General features: G+C 42.8%; 1 long non-coding RNA gene across 3 annotated transcripts in view; it reads left to right on the plus strand.

The window, feature by feature from the left end:
• The window catches only part of LOC311578315, a 33,291-nt gene extending 8,616 nt beyond the window's left edge, over positions 1-24,675 (plus strand). For 2 of the 3 annotated variants that reach the window (XR_014772824.1, XR_014772825.1), the window contains exon 4: positions 24,309-24,675. This is a non-coding gene — a long non-coding RNA (uncharacterized lncRNA). Of the gene's footprint in view, positions 1-14,422; positions 14,538-24,308 lie in introns of those variants that run through there. The other variant, XR_014772826.1, reaches the window with a different exon arrangement.
• Positions 24,676-24,978: the final 303 nt, after the last annotated feature.

A 24,978-nucleotide genomic window follows, 5' to 3' on the forward strand; every position in this document is an offset into this window, starting at 1 on the left:
ATAGGACTGTGCCCTACAGAAATAACCACCCATGGGCATAAATTTCTTTTTACAAGAATATCCATTTCAACATTTTAATGGTAAAAGTTTATAGACTAACTCAAGTGTTAATTAAAAGAAGAGGAGTCACATAAATTTTGGTAACCTTTTCTTAGTACAGCATTATGCAACTATTCACAAAGAATGGGCCCAGTCCCTATTTATTGAGATATAAGAAGCCAGATGTGACCATCTAGAGCTACATGAACAAATAAAAGTCAGAGACTCATTTCAATAGTGTGAAATCTTGGAAGTCATGAAGGGAAAGGCGGATTTCAGTGGGGAGAAGAGTGGGAGAGGAGGAATGCAAAGAATAGAAAAGGGATAACTTGAATAATTTTCATTAAAGATGTTTGAAAGTTGGAAACATACTGTTGTATAATTGTGTGTGTGTATGTGTGTATGTATGTATGTGTGTGGTGTGGTTGTTGTTTGCTTGATTTACTTTTGTAGATAGAGTTTCTCTATGTAATTCACTACATAGATGAGGCTGGCCTCAAACTCACAGGAATGCACTTGCATTTCTATATTCATCTAAAAGAGTTTTGTTGGGGTTGCCATATACAAGGCCTCTTGGTCTTTCCAGAAGCCATATTCTGTTGAATGAAAATCCCAGTTTCATGTGTGAGGTATCTCACTTTGAGTTGTTCCGTTCCTCAAGCCTATCTTAGAGTCACCTCCCCCCACCTCCAGCCACCCAAAATACAGATATTGCCTTTGTTCTTGATTGTTCACCAAAGCCCTGCTGGAGACATTGCACTTTGATTACAGAGCATGGCACTGCTTTTTATGAGGAGCCCATCAAAGATGACCACTCAGACACAGACTATAGCCAAGTAAAAGTCTTTATTCCAGCACTCAGCTATTCAGAATCTGTGTATAGCTCCAAGTATTTAGGGTATGGGCTTTCAAAAGACAGAAACCACATACTGGTACCTTGCTTCCCGATATCAGGGTTGGGTGGGGGTGGGGTGGGGACTGGGTCGGGTAGGGGGCTGTGGGGGTGAAGGGGTGGAGGGTGGTTGCACAAGCAAACAGTTGAACTGCTAAGATGAGCAGTTATCTGAAAGGGAAAGTTTTCAGAAGCAGGCAGTTTAGCAGAAGCAATGATAAGTTAGCTGGGGCATCTTATCTTGGGTTCCTAGAAGAGATTTGGGTAAATTTTCCTAGGAATTCTCCATCAGCAAGGTCAAAATCTAGTTAAACCTAGAATGGCTTCAGCACAAATACAAGATGTCTGTACTGTCTTGGTTCTGTCACACTGCCCATGAGGCTTTGCCTTTATTGGCCAGATTTCATTGTACCAGAGGGTGGTATGCTAGGCACTAGGGGGAAACTCATCTAAAGTCCTATCCAGCTGTGCCTCCTGTGAGCTACAATAATGACTAGGATAGCATGATATACTCATGGGTGCCATAGTGGTATGGATGTCAGGTAGTTAACCAACGGCTTTCTGATTAAACTTAAGGGCTACTTCACTGGGAGAAACTTATTCCAGATATTGTTAATCTGCCCAAAAATACATATTTGGGAAGCTCAAATTTCCCAGGGTTGAATCTATTACTATTATTCTACTAAATGGTCATATTATCGTACTTACCTCTAAAATTCACATCTCTAGATCCATAGATTGGAGCAGCTCTCTGACCTTATCAGAGAAGTTTCTTTGTGTAATGGGCAGGATTTTTTGTAGAAACTCACAAATGGTCAAAGTGTAGAGTATAAGTGCCTGTGGATTGCTCTGCCACAAATGGAACATCTATACCACATCCCTTTTCTCAAAGCCTAGGGACCATCATGGAAGAGGAAAGTAGAAAGATTGTAAGTGCCAGAGGTTGAGGAGGACTCAAATAAAACAATATCTTCTGGGCATGATAGGACTGTTGCACTCATGAACTCCCAGTAGCTCTGGTGGACTGCACAAGATCAAAGCAGTCAGCATTTCAGCATTCCAGGGGCTAGAAGCTCACTACTCTCCAAATGCTAGCTACTGGCAGTTAATGGTTTCCAGGGGAGGAAAGTCAGCTTTCTTTAAGGTTGTGGCCCCTGGCAGGTCAACACTGCAGTGGATGGCCTCATCCCCATGCATATGTGGCCCATGTAATTGGATTTAGGATACAAGACTGGGAATGGGTACTAAAGAGAGAGATAAACCTGGGAAGAGATGCGGGGAAAGTGGAGGGGGAAATGATCAAGGCACATTATACACATATATGAAATTCTAAAATAATTACTAAGATACTATTTTTAAAACTCTCAAAGTATGCTTATAAATATACTGAGAGTTTTACAGAAGAAATATCACCTGTTAATAGTAGTTATTTTGAAAAAAAAAAAGGATGCATGCTTTCTGTTGCTGTCAGCAATTGTTTTTCTTGGATTCTTTTTTCTTTCCTTAGCCAAGAATGTAACACTCAAGTTTACTTCGCTATTAAGATCTTTATTGTTTTCATTTTCTCCCATCAAAAAATGGTTTTTGAAACGAATTCAACTGTGCTATTGTTAAGCTTGCAGGAAGCTGCTGACAGCCAGAGTCTTATACCCACAGCCCCAGGAGGGTGAGGGGCAGTGAACACTATGGAGAACCCAGGGACCAGGCTCTGTCCTTGCTAACTGTTGGCCTTCTGGTGAGCCTCAGTTTCCACAATGACCCTAGGAAGTGCTCAGAGCACAGGCCACTTGTAACCTTCTCAGAGCTCAGGCAGTGAGGCTCAAAACCATAGACCATGGAGAAAGAAAAAAAAAATCCTGGAGAGCAATCCCCTGATACCTTTGTTTTGAGAACTCAAAAGTCCAAGGCGAGCATCTTGGTCTGGGCTCATCATACCATCTAGTCGGGCACTGGGAACCCTACACTGCTCTGCTGAGAGAGTATGAGGCCAAAAAGGAGCCATTGATGTCCGTTTCCTCTCTACATGAAAGAGCATCTTGAGAAGTGGGATTGTTCCAAGGCTGGGGTGTGGGCCACTGCAAGCAGGTAGTCAGAATCTCTGAGAGAGCTGACACCCCACATAACCTTGAAATCCATCTGCCCTTCACTTGTGCCCAGCTAGGAACAGCGTTTTCTAACCATGGCTTCAGAGCTAAACAGAGGCAGGCTCAAAGCTTTGGTCTATCAATGATGTACTTTGGTACTTGATGTATATTCTTTTAAAGACATCTCATCTCTTCACAGTGATGTTCTGCTGCTCCTGTTCTTTTCTCTCCTCCTTGCTTGGCTCCTTCTCACAACTACCCCTTAGCATCCACTCCATAGTCTTCAGCCATTCTTGGCTCCTCTTCTCTTGTTGGGGTGCCTATCCTAGACTCACTCTGGGCCTCAATATTCTTTCTCCTCTTCTGCCTCCAAGGGAAGACAGCGAGCTCCAAGTAGTTTAGATCTGTGTGCATCTCCACACAGCAATGGACACAGAGCACATGTCTAGGAAGCATGCAGTGTGAGATATCTGGAAAGCAATATGAGGGCTACCAGGGCACAGGAAATCCTATATGGTCCCTGTCCTTGTCTATTTCTAACGGATGTAGGATTTGCCCTCTTCGTATGTTGAATACATCACTTTGCATATACTGTTGCCCTCAAAACAGCAAATGAATTATCCAGAAATGAACTTGCTCTTAGTCCTTTACACCTTAGTATGAAATTGACAGTGTAGTTCCTGTCTCTGTTTACTTTCTCTCCTTGTAAAAGCTTGTTTGAGTCACGTCACATTCAACAATAAAGAGAAGAGGGAGAGAATGTAGAGGATAAGTTAAAGGACAGCCAGCCTCTAAGAAGAAAAGACTCAAGCAAACCCTAAGCTCTCTTCCTAACCTAGCTTGCCTCCTCTTGTGCATTCAACTCTCCTTTGAACTCCCAGGGGAACAGGATCCCAGCAGGCTTGCTGCTCTCTTCACACATACAGCTCTATCTTGCCTGCCAGAGGCAGTTTGTTTCTTTGTTGCTGTGCTGAGAGGTGCAGCCTTGTTTGCAGGGAAGTGTGAACAAACAGACCTGAGGCAATTCCTCCTCCTCCTCCTCCTCTTCCTCCTCTTCCCCCTCCTCCCAAACTCCAGCAGTGCTGTTTCCTCATTCTCTCTCCCTCACTCCCTCCCCACTTTCTAATACTGCGAACAATGCCCAGGGTGACAGTTCTGTCTCTGTCCTGGCTTCACTGCCCAGTTCTATATCCTGCAGCTTGGCTTCTCTGTGAGGAAATGCTCCAGAGGCTTGGTCGTGTCTCCACTGCGCACTCAGTTCGGGCAGATGGACCGAAGTGGGCATGTCGTTGTTCAGTCAAATGCATCTCACTTTTATTGACAGCAGAGACAGATACTGCAGTGACAGAACGCCCACGAGCAAGTTTATGGGAAGTATTAAATGAGGCAACATAGAGTAGCCATTGAGGGTGCGGGGTGTTACTCTGCAAGACACTTTGGCCCCATTTGGAGCACTCTTTCCTCACTGTAGCATAGGTTAGCTTGCTGAACTCTACCATCTAAAGTTTTGGAGACCAGAGCTCAGCCTGCTGTGTCTGAACCATCACACATGACTGTATCTCTTCTGTTGGTAAGAGATCGTTCTGACATGCACTCTTGTGCCCACAATTTGATCACTGCTCTTTGGCAGGGTGGCTTTGCTGGCACACAGAGGAAGGGGATGCAGGCCATCTGGATGTGACCTGATGGATTGCAGCCAGCAGGTAAGGAAAGAGCCGCCCCCACTCGGAAGTCTGGGGGAGGGGAAAAGGGCAGAGGGGAAGGAGGGAGAGAACCGAAAAATAAGAGCAAACCAATCGGGATCTAACATGATTAAATTATAATAAATGAAAAATCAATTAAAAACAAGGGAGAGATCGTCCTGATTTGCGTCTGAATTCCTCACACCCACATAGGCTCGTGTTTTGAACACTTGTTCCCTAGCTGGTGATGCCAGATTAAGGGACTGCAGAACCTTTAAAAGATGGAGGTCGAGCTGGAGAAAGCAGGTCAGTAGGAGTGGAACTCTGAAGGCGACACACAACCTCTGGGTCCTGTCTCACTTTTTTGACCACGGTATGAACAGCCTCTCTCACATGCTCCTGTTGGCGTGAGTTGCACTGCTCTGTGCTGTCTTCCCCACCACGGTGTATCCATCCTCTTTGAGCTGTTTCTGTCAGGAATTGCAATCAATATTTACTTACCTGAAGTAATAGAAGATCTTAGGTCAAGACTTCATTACTCTGAGTTTGGTTTTTTTTTTTTCTGCTCTCTTGTGCTTATAGTGGATCTAATGTGACTCCCTGACAATAGTACACTTGCCCAAGTTTTCCTACATCCTCTTACTATTTTGGAAGATCGGTCAGGGCCTGTTGGGAAGGTTTTTGTGTTCCTCAAATAACAATTGTACTAATATGTGAGGGGGAGGTGGCTTGGCAAGCTGGGTTTATCTATGTAGAAAATCCGTGGTTCTCCACCTTCCTAATGCTGCAGTCTGTTAGTAAGTTGCTCATGTTCTGCTGGCTCCCAACCAAAAATAAAAAGTAAATAAATAAATAAATAAATAAATAAATAAATAAGTCACTCCATAACTGTAATTTTGCTATTGTTACAGGTCTTAATGTAAATATTGGCTATGCAACCCCTCTGAAAGGATCTTTCAATTCCAAAGGGATTATGACCAACAGGTTGAGAACCACTGTAGCAGAAGCTCCATCCACCTGGTCCTTGGCTCTCTCTAGCATGGGTACAGGGTAGTAGAGGCCAGAGCCTGAATGCCCTATAAAACTCCTGAATGTCTGTCTTCCCCAGCCTGTTCCAGTCCTTTAGTTCCTCAGGTGTCACGTGTTCCCTGTGCATAGTTTAGGAACGGGAAAGAGCAGAAACCACTCACACTTCCAAATTTTCCACCAATTGCTTTTCTTCACCAGGTTATCTACCAACCTTGTCTTTAAGCACCAGGGCTTCTTTAATGAACTGTTCTAAACCCACTGCTGTCGCCATCCTTGTCCTGGCCCTGGCATATACAGAAAGAACTTAATAGAAAGTATGAAATGCCCAATGGCAATAAAGGATTCTTTGAATCTCAATCAGTAATCCCTAGTGCTTATTAGGAGAAGTGAGCTTTGGAGTCAGGCCTTCTAGGCACAAATTCCAGCGCCGTCTCTTGGATTGGAGGACTTGCCACAATTTAGGCATAACATGTTCTGTCACCTGTAAATCAGAGGCGATGAGGGCAGCACTCCTGTAATGATGGGTGAGGATATAAGCTAAAGTTGCATAAATATATGTAATATACATTAGTGAGAATGAAAGAACAAATTGCATCACACTGTACCATCTTGAGAGTAATAATGGACAGAGAATAAATTCCTATAAGGCACTGTATACCATTCTAAGTGTCTTAAAAGCCCCCTGCCCCAAGTTAGATGCCAGAACTATCTTCTGTGGATCCAGACACCCACCTCCATGTAAGGACACAGGAGCACAAAGAATAAAGTAGTTGCCCCATTGTGACATTTTGTTATGAAACCACAGCATTTCTATCTACAGTCTTGAGATTCCAAATATCTCTGTCTTTCCCTTCCATTCTGAAGCCATTCTTTATTCATGGTCCGGGCACCCTGCTCCCCTCTGTTCATTTAATTCACATGGTTGGCTTCTAATCCTGTCTGGTATCCAGGCAACTGTGAAGCTATGATGCTAACTGGTGGTCCTGCAACAAGCAGAAGCTTCCAGATTTGGGTGGTGTAGTCAGCAGGGTGACCTCTAATAGCCCTTCCCCCCAATTGTCTAAGTATAGTCTCATGAGAGGTGAGAGTAAAAGTGATTATCAAATTACAAGAAGAAAGTGCCTCACTAGAAAAAGGCTAGCACTTTCTGAGGGATGTATAATTAAAGCCCAGTAGATTAAAATCCCTTTAAGAAATGAGTAATACAAAGATTAAGGCTCATCTGATACAGCTTCCTGAATGGCTGCTCAAAGATTTATAGGCAGAGGATAAATCAGCTCTGAAGAAAGAGGAGAAAATGCATCTTGCTGATAGCTTGCATCTCACAATGGAGTGCAGGGAAGGAGGTGGCTACAGCATCCCGCCAGGACCAGAGGCTTTTCTCCAAACTCATTCCCAGTGAAAGGAAGAAAAACCCTTTCCATGAGCAGGCAAAGGACGGTGTCAGTCAAAGGATTTGGCATGCCAGATTCCTTTCTTAGTAGGTTATGCTTCTTTTTTTTATGCACAGAAAATGAGCAAAGAAACTTAGAGTAATTAGGAGGTAATGAAGTTGTCAGAATAAGCTATTGACCAAAGAGCAGACAAGGGAGGAGATGAAAAATTTAAACGTTTCTAATTTAGCCGATGTAGAAGGCGCACATCCTTCGGCCATGTGGGAATCATCCTTGGTGTCTAATGAATGAGATTTCTGGGCAATGCAGGGTGCATCCCAGAAGGCAATGGAAAAAGGAACTAGAATCAAAGTCCAAAATGATAATGGTGAGAGTAATATAAATTATAATCAGTCCCTGACGGATTTTATCCATTTTTGCAAAGCACCCGAGAATATATTATCTCATTCAATTTTCACAGAAACAAAAGGAGAGAAACATCTATGGGTATGGGTGTGGAGACTCTGCTGACAGATTGCTGTTTGGGGACCCAGTGCACAGGACAGCGTCCATTTCACAGAAAATGTCTGGTTCTAATACTGATTACAAAGATAAAAATAATTAAATGCTTCCTTTTAACACTAGATTTTAAAAATCTCAGTAAAGTATTTCTAATGTAAGCACAAGGCAGGTGGGGTGGGTTGAATATACTTTTACTTCAGAAGACGCTTGGAACCCAACAACCACTGACTGAGAGCCGTGTATTTGTGGGCTCCTCTGGGAGGGTTTCACTCATATTCTGATGCCCATTGAAGACACCAGTTCTTGTGCATTTCCCAGGCTCCTCCATCCTCTACAGGATCTCATTGAGAAGTGCTTTCTCCTTCAGCCTCCAGAGGGCAACAAGACTTTCTGTGGTCCAGGTCACCAATGATGGCTACTCTCTCGGCCCAGGAAGGTTCTGTGAGTGCTACCTTGTGAGATCAGAGTGACCAGAACGTTCTGAGGGAGCGCTGGGAGCTCCAGAAGACCACACAGCAGGACCAGCTTCTTAGAAAAGTGTGGGGAGGGATTGAGGAAGGGACAGGACTGGGAAGCAGGAGCAGGGTATGGGTGACTCATGTCTTTTGCCCCTGAGCTCAGGTGGCAGTGTCATCCAGTCACGTGTCCTGGTACTACAGCTGAGCTCATTTGAACAAAGGTAAGCCAACATGATGGAGCAAGGGTAAAAGATACATAAGGAGAGGGCTTTGTAAGGCAGTTCCCAGTCTCTGCTTCAAACTCATCTCAGTTCTGCTTCCTTGCCCCTCCACTTGAGCTCAGTGGCTCACACTCTGGAAACTTGATGCTTCTAAAACTCACCAGCCTGCCTTCCAGCTTTTGTTCACCTTGTAGATCCCAGCAGTGCACCGCTGTCAGAATCCGCTCAGTTGAATCATTTCCTACCCCACCAATGATGTCTTCTGTTTCTCCTTCATGAGCTGTGACTCTGTGCAGCTCCTCCTGTGACATTACTAGTCCTCCCTCTCTCTTACTCGCTCTCTCCCTCCCATCTCTCTGTTGTAGTCTCTTGGAAAACTCAACTCCAATAAAATGCAATTGCTCTTCTACTGTTATCCAGTGAGACAAGGCTGGAGACAAACCCACAACCACATTGACTGGCCTCATTTAGACACATAACCATGAACCTGAAGTTTCAGAGTCCTTTACTACTGTCTCTTCTCTGGTCCCAGGTAATCAGCCACACCTGTTCCCACAAGCCCCCAGCACTTGTTCCCCACTCCCACTGGGTGGTATTTCTCCCCACCTCCCAGAGAATACACAGCTTATCAGAAAGTCTGTGGGCATCCTCCTATCCCACGATGTAACCGACTTCAGCCTCATCCACCCCTGCACAAATGCCTGAACTCACTCACCGCTTTGCTTCTCACCCAGGCAGGTCCTGCAATTTATTGACACATTGTTTTCTTGGCTTTCTACTGCTATATACTCTAGAGATGGGACTGACCCAAAGGATTGTGTTTTCTGGATTCCCAACATCATTCTGGACACGTAATTCTGCCCCAAAAGAAGCAGTCCTGTGCTGTATAGTGAGAGGCAAGGTTAAGAGCCCTTCCTGCAAGAAAGGAGGGGACTTAAAGCAGAAGTCATGCATAGTGACTGCAGTGAGGGTGGATGGATTTATAATGTTGCCAAGCACATCAAAGTGTGTGCATCAACCATCAATAGCCTTTTGTGTGTCCATCACACCCTAATGAAGTGGTTCTTAAAACCCCATGGGGTTGTAAATGCGTAAAGCAATCTTGGTTAAATCCTGAGCAATTTGTTTTGTAGAATTAAATGTAAGGTTTATCTTTTACCTCCTGGCTTAAGAGTCTGATTACATTTATGATAACTTTCAGACCTCCTCAAAAGTAATTTTGCTTTTAAAACTAGTTGAAGATCTGAAGAGTCGTAATATGAATTCCTTGACCCATTCTTTCAAGCCATTATTGGTGGTGTCAATCACCGCTTCCCCCCAAGATCCATTAAATGCTTCCTTTGATGTGGCAACAGATAACTGATGTTGTGTAAATTAATTAGAATGTACGGGCCTGAGAACTATGGGTGGAATTGGGAAAGGGCCCTCTCCTTACAACACCAAACGATGTACTTCTGCTGTCTTGTGTCCTATTCTGTGAAGAGTGGGCTCCGGCTAGCCAAAAATATCTTCATTCTCATGTAAGGTACTTTTCCCAGAGGCCTCAGAACTGGTTGATTTAAAATGAAAGTGCAATTTGTCAGTTGGTTGCTATTGATATTGAGCCAACAGTCATATATACGGTGTGTATATCATGTGTGTGTGTGAGTGTGTGTGTGTGTGTGTGTGTGTGTGTGTTTGTGTGTGTGTGTGTGTGTGTGGTATCTTGAAGATGTACTGAATCCTATTACCAGAGGACACTGGGTATTTGCTGCAGAATGAAAACACGGAGGCCTGGGTTCCTTCCTTGGACACTCAGGCATTGCAAAGAACTATGTTCAGTATAAAAACCTAATGGAAAACTATACAAACCTGCAAAGGAAGGCTATAAAGTACCCAGACTTGTAGGAATGGAAAAGTGTGCTGTGACCTTCTCCTAGAAAACACACACACACACACACACGCACACACACACAGCACAACATAACAGAACCAGTAGGAAACCAGAATGCTGACTCAGAGCCAGGGGAACATAGGCTAGTGAGTTGAAGAGCTGTGAACACTGACCACAGTCAAATGGGGCAGATACTGAAACACTTATCAGCTCTGGATTCTTCTGAGGTCCAACACAAGCAACAGCTATTTCTCTTTTCCCTTTCTCTGCCATTTTGTGATTTCTGTTATTCTGTCACAGTGCTGAGAAAAATAAGCACTATGGATCCTGTATGACTTAGGGCCAAGACACCTTGGCACCCAGTTGCCATGAGAAATCTGTCTACTCCGGATCCCCTGCGCCATTAGAAAGTCTATGCTTAGAGGTACTAAGGTAACAAGGTAACAAGGCACCAAGGCACAAGCAGAACCGACGTAGACTGCATCATGTGAGCTCCAGCCAGAATGATGCACTGGTCCTCCTCTACCCCAGGGAACCCAGCCTCAGTGAGGCCTCTGGAGCATCACGGGTGGATCTGAACAAACTAAACTAGTTTATAGACAGTTGAGCATAATGGGGCTGGAGCGATGGCTCATCTGTAAGAGCGCTTTCTGCTCTTACATACGACCAGAATATGGTTGTCAGCACCCACTTTGGACAGGCTCACAGCTTCCTGTAACTCAAGTTCCTGGGGATCCAATGTCCTTTTCTGGGCACTGGCACCTAGTGCACATAGCAACCAGCCATCATACAAGCATACATATAGAAACCTAAAAGCAATAAGCTAATTAAACATTCTTTTAAAGTAATTACTTTAATTGCATAACCTTACGGGGTACATACAGTGTGAAAACTCAGTATAAATATTCAGTATATAATGATCAAATCAGGAAAATTAACATTTCTATCTTAAAGAAATTGATGATTGCATAATAGCTGTGCATATTTATGAGGTACAGCATGGTATTTCAACCCATGTATACCATATGTTCTGATCAAGTCAGGGTAATTAGCATCTCCTGCTTATCATGACATTGTGTTGGAGTTCCTCCCTTCTAGTTATTCATAAAATACATAACAGGTTCCTGTGGACTGTAGTTGCCCACGGTGCTGTATAGCAGCTGCTCAGCCATAGTGGTGGGGCAGTGTGTGACACAGCAAGAGACATGGGTATGTCAACTTACGCCTGCTTAAGAGGGCTAATCCTGCAAGTCTTGCTTCCTCAGTGTAGCTAGGCCACAGGGAGCTACTGGCTAAACTGAAAGGCAGGCAGGAGAAGCCTTTAGTGGGGTGTCTGGCAGAACTTACTTCTTCTCTCTGCTTCTACCATCCCAGAAAGATGTTCTCCACTTCTTGTTTTACCGGGTTCTCCAGCGCGCCGCCGCCTCATCCACTTGTCCCCCAAGAGGATGTTGAGAATGTCCCAGCTGTTGTTTTTCACGGTCGATGGTCTATGCTCTTAGTTCTTCCACACCTTTGCCTTTGAAGAAAGCAAATGGTTGGTTTCGTTAGTTGGCTTTTCCCATCTTATCCTGTTGTGGTGAATAATCCTTTCTTTATCTTTTTGCTAGGCTCAAAACATCTTGCCACCATCACCGCCCAAACACGTTAATCTCCTGACCACCAGCTGCCTGCCCCTGCCCCTGCCCCTGCCCCCAGACCTCTCTGATATAACTTGCCCCAACACTCCATTTTGCACAGCTATTCTCTTGGTCCAGGAATCTCTTCCTCAGTTGTACTCAGTTGACTCAACCTGCCAGTCCTAGTGAGACTGTGCCAGTCTGTCTGTGAAATACCAGCCCACTACAAGCCACCCACCGCCCTCCCCGAAACTCGAATACTGTTTTTTTCCCTGACAGTCTTGATATCATTTGACACACCAAGCAATTTTAAATATTTATTTACAATTGCCTTTCTTTCTATATGAAATCCCATGAGACCAGGTTTCCTATATTATTGTGTAATGACTTATCTAAGTGTCTTACATGGGTCTGGCACATGCAGAGCATTCTGCAAACAATTTGCAGTGAAAATAGATGAATACTTTAGGGAGATATGTAAAGCATGAAGAAGCTGAGCCTCTGAGATGGGAGCAGGGACAGGGGGCTGAGTTGGCCACTCCTTGCATCCTCTCATCTCTAAGGCTTTCTCTTCGGGGCCTGCTATTTGCAGCTTTGAGCGCAGGATGTAAAGGATTGGTGGGAGCCCCAGCTTGCTCTTAAAAGGATCACAAAACTGAGCTGACCACTTGTTGCCTATGACTCATAACAATGTTTGGCCCACAGACATCCTAGCCTAGCTTTGACAAACAGTACCCTCTAAGATGGTTCCGTGAGCAAATAAAAGCATAGAAACAGGCAGGCTTCTTTATTGAGAATCTTCTCAGAGCTTTTAAGCTCATGAGCATTGTAAGTTTTCAAGAGGGCACTTCCCGAGTGTCTTGAAGACTGACTCTATGTCTCTAGGTATGGAGAGGCATACTTGTGTAGTGACATTCCACCTTCAGTGCCATGTTTTAATAGTCATAATCACCATGAGTAATTAACTCATAACTCTTATCTTATATAAGCACTGCTAATAATTCTATATTAATACCAGACCTGCACTCATGTGGCTGTTGTGATTAGCAAGTCATTTTCAATGATTAATTGCAGTTCACTTCTTAGTCCACATTAATTAAGTGCCAGTCCGGAGAAGATGTCATGTCCGTGGGCCTGAGGGATGAGCACTCTGATGGGTTTCAGACCTGAACCTGTTCCTGGCTTCATTGCAGTTATGAAATGGAATGCTATTAAACTCCAGAGCCTCGGTCTCTCTTGTTTGAAATAATGTTACTTATTTTTTGAGAATTTCATACAATAAATTTTGATCATAGTCATTGCCCACCTCTTAACTCTTCCTAGATCCCCCTTACTCACCCAATTTTGTTCTCTCTCTTTCAAGAATAAACAAACCAGCAAAAAAGCAAAATCCATGGAATCCAGTCTATGTTGGCCAATTTAGAGTGTGGTTGACATACCAAGCGTTACTTCAGTAAAAAGAAGCTGCCTGTCCTTCATTGAGCAGCAGTCAAATACCAATATCTTTTCCCCCAGGAGTAGGCATTTATGCCTGCCTCCCCTCTGTCATTCTGGAATTTTGTCTGGCTTGAGCTTGTGCAGGTCTTGTGCCTCCTGTCTCCATCTCTGTTGGTTCTTTCATGCACCTGCTCTGCTGTGTCTAGAAAATGCTGTTTCTTTAAAATGCAGAAGATGGGGAAGAAAGAGTGTAAAAAAAAAAAAAATCACTGTTTCTTTTCTTTATCAAACTGGACTATTTTGATTCTGTCTGGGTGTGTAAGGTAATAAGATGCCACCAGCAAAGTGGTGAGGAAAATGAGCACACATTGACACAGTCCCACCTAAATGACTCTGTGGCCTTAGCTTGCTTCACTCCACCTGATGTGTCCCATTGACCCACTGCTCGTGTCATGCATTAAAAGCTTGGTCCTCAGGTGATGTTACAAGCAAATGACAAACCGTCAACAGGTAGGGAAACTGCAGGAAGGTCTTAGGTCATGGGGGTGTCCTTTAAGGGGTTTGAGGTACCTGGCATCCCCTTTGTCTCTGCTTTCTTTCAACAAGCTCAGTGATTTTACTCTGACAGGCTTTCCCACTATGCTGTGTCTCCTCAGCAGCTGTGGGTATGCTGTACTCTTTGGTGTAACTAGCAACTATGATCTAGAGCTATGCAGATAGACAGACACAGGCACATGGTCCAACATATTTGTAAAATATGCAAATATATATTTGCAAATACAATGTATTGCAAGGGTTTAAATGCTTGTCAAAGCCCAAGCAAGCTGAAGGAGCTTAGAGGGAAAAGAGACGATCTTTATCCAGGAAGGTCATAGAGTCAGCAGCTGGAGGGGGTCCACTCTGCTGCAAGAGCATTTCCATCTGTAATGAGAAGCAGGTCTCCAAAGGTTGGGCACAAGTCAGCAGCCCAGAGGAAGAATGTCAGTTGGAACTGGTGGTTATTTAGATCCCGGGCTAGAAAAGAGACAGGAGCATTTCTTCCTCCATATAACTGTCTTTAATTGTCAGGAAATCAGATATAGCCAGGCCTTGATTAGGCTGTTTTCAGTTAACAGTGTTTATGCTTACAGTGGCATGAAAACATTATGCACCTAGTAGACATTGCATTTTGACTTGCTTGTTTTGAGTTACAGTTTTACTATGTTGCCCTGGATGGTCAAGAACCTTCTGTGCAGACCAAGGTGATCTTAGACTTGCACAATGTGCCTGTCTCTGCTTCTCAAGCTGAGATGACATGCTAAACCTGGGAGAAATTATAGTCTTAATTTGGATCTTTTCCTGGCCTAATGACCCAGGCAGCTTCCAGTCAGTCAGATCATGAAGAGATCTTCTGGATGTTAATCACCCCCAGGTAAGCACTATGCAGTACGATACCATCTTCAGGAGGTCGGCAGTGGAAGTGAGCTGCAGATCCTGGGTAGCCATATGAGCACAAAGGGATGAGACCAAAATGCCTCTGTGTGCTTTCATTAAGCTAACACACTCAGTAGCCCCGAATGCCTTCTGCACCCAATATCTTTATACTGTACAATGGATTTGCTGTGTCTTAACCCTCAGATGACTTTACAAACTTCTATACTAGAAGCCAGATGCTCACACTCTGCACCCAATAGCTAGCTGGGCTCATTTAATAGGGGAGCAACAGAGCACATTACTTGAATAGTTCAATCTCCACTATTCCTGAGTCTGTTGGCCTGTCCTAATCCAGAGGATGACATAGGTACATCTAGAGATAAGAGTTTAACCATATTACTGGGACTCATCTTGAAATTATAAAACATGTCTTACTGAGTGTGGTGGCACACACTTTAACCTCAGAGCTTGGGAGGCAGAGATAGGTGGAGCTCTGTGAATTCAAGGCCGGTCTGGTCTCCAAGTTCCAGGCTAGGGCTACAGAGGGATATTCTGCCTTTAAAAAATCCCCCAAAGTGTAAATATAAGAAATTTAGACAAATATCCTCAAATAGAGCCTTGTTCTAACTCTCCTTTCTAAAATGTAAGAGAAGCTCTACCCCATGCATTCCTCAGTCAAGACTAGAGATGGGGTAAATGGGCTTCCATGGGTCTCAGACGTAAGGAACAGTTCCAAATGGAAATCCTTAAACCATGGTGTAAATCAAGCAAACCTATCTCATTCTTTCTCCCCCCCCCCCACACACATGGAGATGGGGTAAACGGGCTTCCTCAAGTCTCAGGATGTAAGGAAAATTACAAATGGAAATCCTTAAGCCATGGTGTAAATCAAAGAAATCCATCTCATTGTCACACACACACACACACACACACACACACACACACACACACACAGAGACACACACCACACAGAGGTTAGAGTATGCCTAATACAAATTAGGAAAACAGTACAAACAAATCAAGGAACATTCTTTAAGCATGATTTCATTCTCTCACCAATTTCCCTTCTTAGTCTCATCTGTAAAACTGAAGGTGAAACAGTGTACAACATGGTAGACACACGACATGGATTCCTACACTTGGGCTCTTGTTGTATAGAAAGAATTTATAATTCACTAAACAAGGCTTAACCACCAGGCTCAAAAGAAGACCGAGAATCTTCTCAACATTGTGTTCTAAGGAATAACACCAGAGTGGGCCTGGGGATCTGAATCAAGAAGAGCATATCTTGATTCTAGTTCAAGCAAGCATCCTCGAGAGAGAGGGCTCCAGCCGCTACATTTTTCATGCACTAGTACCACCTCCACGCACTTCTTGTCTGCCATGTAAATAAGGCTCTGTAATTGTTGTCTAGAATATCCTGTAAGCCATGCATCTATCTCAAGTCATTTGTACCTGAAGGTCAATGGTAGCCTAAAGTCCTCAATGTGATGAACAATCTTCTGATGAAAAAAAAAAAACTCTATTATGAAGACAAACTCACAAGTGCTGACAGGTATCGTAATAACTAAATCCTGACTGCTTACAAGCAAACACATTTTTTAATTGGGCTTCCTTAGAGATCAGTTGCTCTGTGATGTCCCAAGGAAGGTTCTTGTCTGGCATCCTTGTGTGAAGGGCACTTCACAACTTTGGGTACTAATTATCCTCTGAGGAAAGAGGACAAAGACCTCAGCCAGCAGCTGGTTGCACAATATAGGTCAACTCCCTAGAGTTTGTATTTTGTTATTTCAATTTCTTCAAACTCATTATCAGGAGGGACCTATGAACTCTTGATTTATCAGGCCCCAAATGAACATGTTCAGTAAACTTTTCAGAGCCTACCTCTCCAAGGGCAAGAGAGAAATGACAACAAATACCTTAACAGGAAGAATAACATGGAAAAGCAAAAAGACACTTATGCAGAAAAGCATGTGGGGCTTAATGACAATGTGATTTATTTTTAATATGGTGGAAATAGCAAACACGTTTTTGCTTGCTTCCATGGGTCAGGAGTTTAGATGTCATTAAGTAGAACATTTCATCAATGTCTCACGATGTCAGACTTGGTTCAAAACATAAAATAAATTCACTCTTCTTTTTAGGAGCATACTTGCCGTTAGTTGAAAGCCTCAGTTAATCTGTATTAAACATCTTTTTCTCTAGTTTGTCTCCATCTTAGTCTGTTTTCTACTGCTATAACAAACTGTATGAGGTCAATATGTATTTTTTAAAAATGGAGGTTTATTTAACTCAATGTTTTGGAGGCTAAAAGTTCACAAGAAGGAAGTATATCTATATTTAGCTAGCGCCTCACGCTGTCATTGCAACATTGCTGGTCCCACACTATTGGAGCACATGTGACGGTGATGAGCAGTATGCATAGAAGGGCTGCCTGGCTACTTGGCGAGAGAGGAAGCCCAAGATGAGCACAGAAAGCCAAATGATATTGTGGTAATCTATTTTCACAGAAAGCAGTTTAATCCTCTAGGACCTAATGCACTCCCATGAGATGAGCATTGTTCTTCCCTGAGGGTGGTGCTTATAAGCTCCTGTCTGCTTTCTAGGCTCCACCTCCTTGATGATTTACCTAGATTCTCAACATCTTAGTATCTAGAATTCTCTCACAGACAAACCCCTGGCTATGTCTGTGGGAAAGTTTCTGGACTATCATTTTCAAGGCAGGAAAATCCACCAAAGCACCAGCAGCACTATTCCTTGGGCTACTGTGTTATACTGAATAAAACGAATGAAAGTCATTTGAGTACCAGCAAGTCATCTCTCTGCTCCCTGACTGTGGACAGAATGTGACCAGCTGCCGCCTGGCATGATGCCCTCCCAACCGCCATGCTTTGTGCTCTATAACTGTGCGCCAGAACAATCACTTCTTTCCTCAAGTTGTGTTGGCATACTTGAAAAACACTAGTTTTATTTTGGGTTCTTTAAATCTCTTTCTTTCTGCACCAGCCCAATCCCTTCCAACACCCTAACATCTGGTAGGAAAGAAAGAAGGTTAGTGGGGAGAGGAGCCATAGTTTTCCTTAACTACTTCCTGCTGTTTAGGGTCAGCAGGTTCCTTGGAGTAAATACAATCTTTGTTTCAGGATATCTCTTCCTTCTCCTCACACTGCATCAGCAGCAACCAGGAGCAGCAAGGGGAAGCATCAGTAGGCTTCTTCTTTCTGGGACATCCTAGTCTCTCTTTGGGACTGGCTTTTATCCCCACTGACAAAGACCACACCCTTGCAGGAGGTAGTTCAGAGCTGACAAACATCACCTGCCCTCTCAGGAGGCAATTATCAGCTGTGAACGAATTGGAGGAGCCCCTATATCCCACAGCTGGGATTAAAACAAAAACATCTTTACATACAAACTAAGATACCCATAACAAAGTTGCTTTGGTCAGACATTTTGTCCCAGCAACAAAACTATAACTAACACGATCTCTAAAAGTTCTACCATCTCTCAGTGCCATACTCAGGGAATCAGTCTGCCTACAGCCCCTTGATGGGTAAGACTGAAACAAGTGTCCATCAACCAGAAATCTAGGGATGGATGCTTTCTCTCATGATGTACTTTTTTTTTTCAAAGATTTTGTATCTGACCTCTCTCTAACAGTCCGAAGAAGAACATCAAGAAGTTGAGGATACAAATAACAGGGGAAGGAAAAGGAGTTTTATCTACCCACTCGGGGCTGGTAATTCCTGCCTCTTAGGCTTCTGTCTCTTTTGTGCAAAGGAACTCGCATTCTTATAAGACAAGCACATTGGGCAGCTTCCATTTATTTCCTTTCATTGGCACAAGTTAGACTAGGAGTCTTGGTGTGTCGCAGTGAGAGATTGCTTCTTACTTCTCCCGAGTACACAGCATTAAGGAAAGTGAACCATATGTCAAGTGTGAACCCATCCTTCAAGTGTACTGCCCACATGTACTGTCTCTAGTTTATCTCATTACCCACCTGGCTGCAGACTTCAACAGCTGTTCCATCCCCCCTGAAGAGTCCACTTGCACCAAGCCATTAGTGAGCAATGTGGACTAACTGGCGATTATGCAATGGAGACAACTTACAAAGCGCAGCCCTCAGCAAAATGAAGAAACACTATCCCTCACTACCCATTTCTCTTTCCTAATTCCATTGTCTGCAGGATCTCTGGGAGAGCTTTTCCCTCTCCATTTTCCTCTCATTATACACAGATTCCTGGGGTCCCCCTCTCATCTCTGCCAGATAGTTCCAGATATTTCAAATCCATCCTGTCTTTTCTATCCAAAGCAGTGAGTTTCCATTGTGCAATCATTAGTACACGGTGACTAATATGTCTGCATGCATCTAAAATTTGGGTACATGTGCATAGACACACACAGACAATAATGTGCAGAGGGGTGGCAATAGAAGTGAATAAATAGTACAATAGAAAACCAGAGACATTTCTTTAGACATAGGTTTAAGGACTTGTATAAATTTGGGACTTTTACACTAAGAAAGAGTCCTTCTTTTGCCAAGATCTTGGTTTCATTCTGTCTTCTTATTACTTCCAAGAAAATCAGTTCAAGGAATGTCTTTTTAAAAAATCAACATGAATAAGTCCAGACTTTCAAAGACCTTTGCATGTCCCAGAGAGTGAAGAATAGAGTACGGGGAAATGGTTCACTAGAGTTCAGAGGCAGGTTGAGCCCTGATTGTACTTACTGGGTCACAGTGTCCAGACATGTCTCCCAGGACTCAGTCAGAGAAGAGCATCTTTGGAATTCAAGTGTCATGCAGGAAGGGTGGTTTAATACTGAGTCATGGCTTGAATGCAAGTGGAAGGCACCTGAGAATGGACATACAGAGGATAGAGTGCTGAAAGAGAAGAGAAATGGCAATGGAAGAACCACCAGTTTGTATAATTTAGAACCAAAAAGGAAATCTAAAGTTGCAAACAAGTCCGGTCTCAAAAGCAAACCTACAAGGCAAGTCAGAAGTGGGCTCTGGAGTGTCTATCTGGTGAACAGTAGCGTTGAAATATCTGTTGCCTTAATCAGTAGCTCAGAAAGTGAGTTGGGTGCAAAGGATCATGGGAAAGACAGACTTACTAGCTCTCTTCATGCCTGTTTATTGCTGTGTATGATCCCTAAACCTTCAATTACAAGGGCCCAATTTTATTTCTACCCCCAAGTCCTTTTCTGGCTGCCCCTAAGCTAGGACCACAGAGAAAAGGAGATTGAGAAAGCAGAGCCCCAGCACTGTCAGAGTAGGTTTTATGCCCATCAGTAGACTGCCTTGGAAACATTGACATGTTTTTACTATCCTTCTTACAAACTATGATTTCTCTTGTCATCATACTCCCTCTGTGCCTCATTATTACTCACAGCATTCCTAAGGTAGAATCCTTCCACTCTCCTCTGTGCTGGTGAACAGTGGCCCTGCACGTTTAGTTCTTGGCCACTGAAGTACCTCGACAACCTCAGATGCATGTCCACACCCACGGCTTCAGAGAGCTTGGACATAGGATGCCTATGACTCTTCCCCGGAGTGCATTGTGACTTGAGGTTAAAAAACTGGAAATCATAGATGAAAGCAAAGAATTGATGTTATCATTTAAAGATCTTCCAACATGTATTATTGTCTTTCCAAGTGTCTATGTATTTAATATCAAAATAGTAATATGCAATATTTATTGAACATTTACTGCATACTTGACACTCTGTTGAATTCACTTAAAAAAGTATCTATTTTATCATCATATTATCAAATGAGTTACAAACAGTTGAATCAATTTATAAAAGACTAATGAGTAGATTGTTCTTCCCTTGACTACCATACTGTCTGAGATAATGCAGAATCCTGTATACTGAAGTATATTATGAATTTATAGAATTGATGGGTAAAGCATAATAATCTTAAAAGATAAAATATATGCGTCTATTTTGGTTTCTAAGTAAGAAATATTACTCAGCACAATAAGGAATCAATGGAGAGTTCAAAGTGGGCATTGTAACATATTATACTTCGGCATCCTTAGTGGAGAGCAGACAACAATGAATATAGAAAATATACTCAAATTTGCCCAGTCTGAGGTTTCAATGTCACATATACACAAGAGACAGGTCTACAACTTCTGATAGGTGGGAAGTTATAACTGAGGCTATAGAAAGCTGGAACCGGAATAAAGCATAAATTCTTAATGAAAACTAGAATTAGAAAAACTGCAGTTATGAAGAGTAGAAATTCAAAAATAACTATCTCTACAAACAGACCTCTATGGAAAACAAAAACACCAACCATTCAGTACAAATGTGTTTGGGGACTGGACTCCACAATGCAAGTTCAGAAATCTCTACTCAGTGTATTAATGAAAAACATGGTCCTTGTGTTCGAGCGCTCCTGCAGCCTTTGATGAGAGCCAAAACAAAGTGCTGAGAAGCACAGATTTACTCCCCAACTACATACGTTTCCCACAAGACAAAATTAGCTCTCTCTGAAGATGAGTTAACCAAAAGCATGTACAAATTACATGAGCAATGGATCAGCACAAGAGAATTTCAATGATCATGGTTACCGGGAGACCCAACACTTCCAAGACATTGAGACAACAGAACAGTCATAAGGGACTACACAAAAAATATTCAAAAAAAAGTGTTAATCAAATGAACATAAGAGCAGTAACCCCAAAGATACAATAAGACGTTTTAAGGAAAGCAGTATTACTTTACAAGATAAGGAACTTGAATGACTAGACAATAAGAATTGAGTTCCTGAACTTAAATATCTACCACGTCAGTCATATATCAACCTGCGTACAGCTGAAGAAGATTACTAGGGAACTGGAGGATCAATCTGAAGAATATAGTCGATGAATCAAATGATAAAATATATGAGGGAAGAAGAAGACTACTTGCTGGACAGAGGAAGAAAATCCAGCATTTTATTAATGTGGTTTGTTGAGGTATAAAGAATGGGGAGAGGCAGTACTCAAAGGTGTAGATATGAACTGCCCAGAGTGGATAAGACATTAGAATGCAAGTCCTCAAGAGTAGGTGAATTGACCTTCTGGCAATAAAATAGCAAGTAAGTGGCACACGCCTTTAATCCCAGCACTTGGGAGGCAGAGGCAAGCAGATTGCTGTGAGTTCGAGGCCAGCCTGGTCTACAAAGTGAGTCCAGGACAGTCAAGGCTACACAGAGAGACCCTGTCTAAACAAACAAACAAACAAACAAACAAACAAAATAGCAAGTAAGAAGGGGAGGGAGCCAGATTCAGATGCACTCACCCTGAGTGTGAAATTCTTGATTGTAACAAGCACACCAGTACATCCATACTACAAGTGCATCTTTGCCATCCTCTTTGAGGGTTCAGACCATGACTAATCCATGAAGCCCTTAGTGCATTAAAAACCCGCCAGATCCTATGTAGCCCAAACCGAGTTCCAATCACGCAGCTGTCAGTGCAGCATTTCCTGAAATGTGTTTTATAAAAAGCCATTTTTACCACATGGTGCTCTTTTCAGTGTGGTGAAGGGTGAGACGAGTTGGGTTGCATGGGCAAGTAAGTTTGGAAACACTGTGCATGGTACATCTTTCCACTGAATTAGCAAATATCAGCACATTAATTAAACTTGATGACAAGTCTTAAATGACTATCTCTGACCCAGTTCCTCCTAAATATTGAGAACTCTTGCCTTTCATTATGCACTGAGGCAGCCCTCTATGTTTTCCACATAGCTGTTACTAACAGTTATTCTGTATATGAAAAGGTAGTGTTTCATATTCTGCAGATGGCTAATGATTATGACCTGTAATGTTGAAAAACTGGTATCTTAGCCTGGTTAAGTTATGTGGAAGTAATACATGACCCCTAAGATCACAGTGGTTTTCAACGAGAAATTTTTTATTCCCTCTCCAAATGACCAAATTCCTGCTTTTGCTTTTTATTTGGAGGTGCATGGTGAAAACACTGGAAGGCTAAGTGGGAGGGAGGAACCATTCAATGATCAGGATGAGAAACTTCAAAGGACAGGACAGCCACTATTTGAGACCTGGAATATAATCAGTCACATTGTCAAATCTGTCTGAAATATTTGGATATGGCTAGTAACTGCTCTATTACATTGTGTTTTTCCAGCTTTGGTTTCCTTTTTTTTATTCTATAGATTTATTTCTAATTTCTTGGGGTCTTCCATTTCTTATGCATTCCAGATGATGATGATGACAATGATGATGGTGGTGATGATGATACAGTGATGATGGTGATCATAGTGATTATGATGACAGTAATTATGAATATGAAGATGATGATGATGAAATGAGTGATGTTAATGATGATTGTTTTGATGTTGATTGTTATGACAGTGACAATAATCATGATGATAGTGATGATGGTAATGATAGAAACACAACTGATGGCTGTGGCTCTGCTATGTCCTTTCCCTGGACCATCTCTTGTAGTCTTAATAACTGGCCTGGTATTGGGAATTTATTATACTCATTGTACAAACTGGGAAACCGGGGCTCAGTAAGCTCAACTAACTTAGCCAGAGCCACATACCTTAGTCATGGTGGAGGTTATCTTACTATAAAACTTGCTTATTCACCTCTGGTGCATACTGCCTTCCTAAGCAACAATGACCCTAGATATATCAGAGAAGCTGACGATTAGCTAGCCCATTTCTCCTTTTAAAAACATATGGTGTGGGATATTAATGTCCAGAACAGAGATTGATACTCTGTGATTGCAACATTTGAATCAAGAATATGTTGGCACATCTTTCACAAATGTGTGTCCTCTGAGCACCTAGAGAGCCATTTGAACATTTAATGTACATTAAAACCATCTGCACATTCTAGGTGCAATAATCAACAGAATAATTGATGAACATGATGTGCCTCACAGATGGAGAAATGCTATGCTTTATACCTCCTCTGAGTTTTAGTGACCACTTGAAGCACCATGTTGAGAAGACTCTGGAGAAGTCCTCAAGGAGAAGTAGTGTCAATAAGAAATGCCTGGTGAAAGAGAGGAAGGAGCGAGCTGTGGCTATGGTTTCCAAGTATTTGCTATCCCTGATGAAGGAGGAGTAGCCATATGCTACTGGGAAAGGATCGTCTTTAAATTAATGAAAGACTTCATATTTAATGTTATTAAATGTGGAAGAAGAAATGAATCCTAATTTAGCATCTTTAGATGGGAATGAGCTTGACCATGCAGACGGGAAGGGGTGTTCATTCCATAACATTTGCATGGCTGTGGCTGCAGTAGCTGACAGAAACACCATAAGGGAGGAGTGGTTTGTCAGGGCTCATGGTTTCAAAGGGCTTCATTCATCACAGGGGAGAAGGCATGCTGGAGCAGCTGTGCTCAAAGCAGTGGGAGTCCATGTCAAAACTTGTTTACATAGCTCTGGACCAGGAAGCAGAGAGAGAGAGAGAGAGTGCAACAGAAGTGGGGGCTGGTTAAACCTATCAAGCCTCTCCCCTAATGACCTACTTGGCGTGTAAGCTTTCGCAATCTCCCCACATAGCACCGCTGGGAACAAACGTTAAAGACACAAGCCTGGAGGTGTGTTTCAGATTCAAACTTCAGCAACTGGCAACTAACTTTCCAAGATCCGTAGCTAGCAAAGGTTAGATGTGGCTTTCTTCTTTTGTAGGTCTGGCGGGCTCTTGATACTGAATGATAGTGCACCACTTCCTAAAGTTCCCAGAGTTCAAAAGGATGTCTCTGCTCTACTAGCCGTTTTACTGTGATGTGTGATGATGATTCCACGTTACCCAACACTTGCCTCATCTTTCCTTCTTCACGCTGCCTGAAAACTCACCCCTTTCAGAACGCAAATGACTATGAGGAAACACGCTCTGTTAGACCAGATCGTGCCTCCCAAAGGTGGCAGGTTTGCATCACGACTTTACATAAATGCTCTTGGCACTGTCAGTGGGCGGCAGGCAGGAGGATGGTTCTGCCTCAAGACAAATATAGAGCTGCCATCCTTAAAACTCCAGCAAGAGACTAACCCTCAAGGGAGATGCCATGCAATAAATAAATTTTTTTGCCACAACATATTTCTCCCCTTGCATAAATTTAACACCCCATTCTCTGTACAATATGCGATCTTCCTGCTAACTCTCCACAGACAGATATAGCTCTGGTAAGATGTGATAAAAGATAAGTTATAGAATGAAAGGGAGACATGACACATTTGAAGAACATGACCTTGACACCAGCTTTTCAACCGAGGATATTATCCCTCTGAGCATTAAGAATACTCAAAGAGTGACAATGATGGGGCAGGTCAGCAGTCTGATGGAATCCCCAGAGCATGA

This window comes from Acomys minous, assembly GCF_964271855.1.
Source record: "Acomys minous genome assembly, chromosome: 12".
Lineage (NCBI taxonomy): Eukaryota > Metazoa > Chordata > Mammalia > Rodentia > Muridae > Acomys > Acomys minous.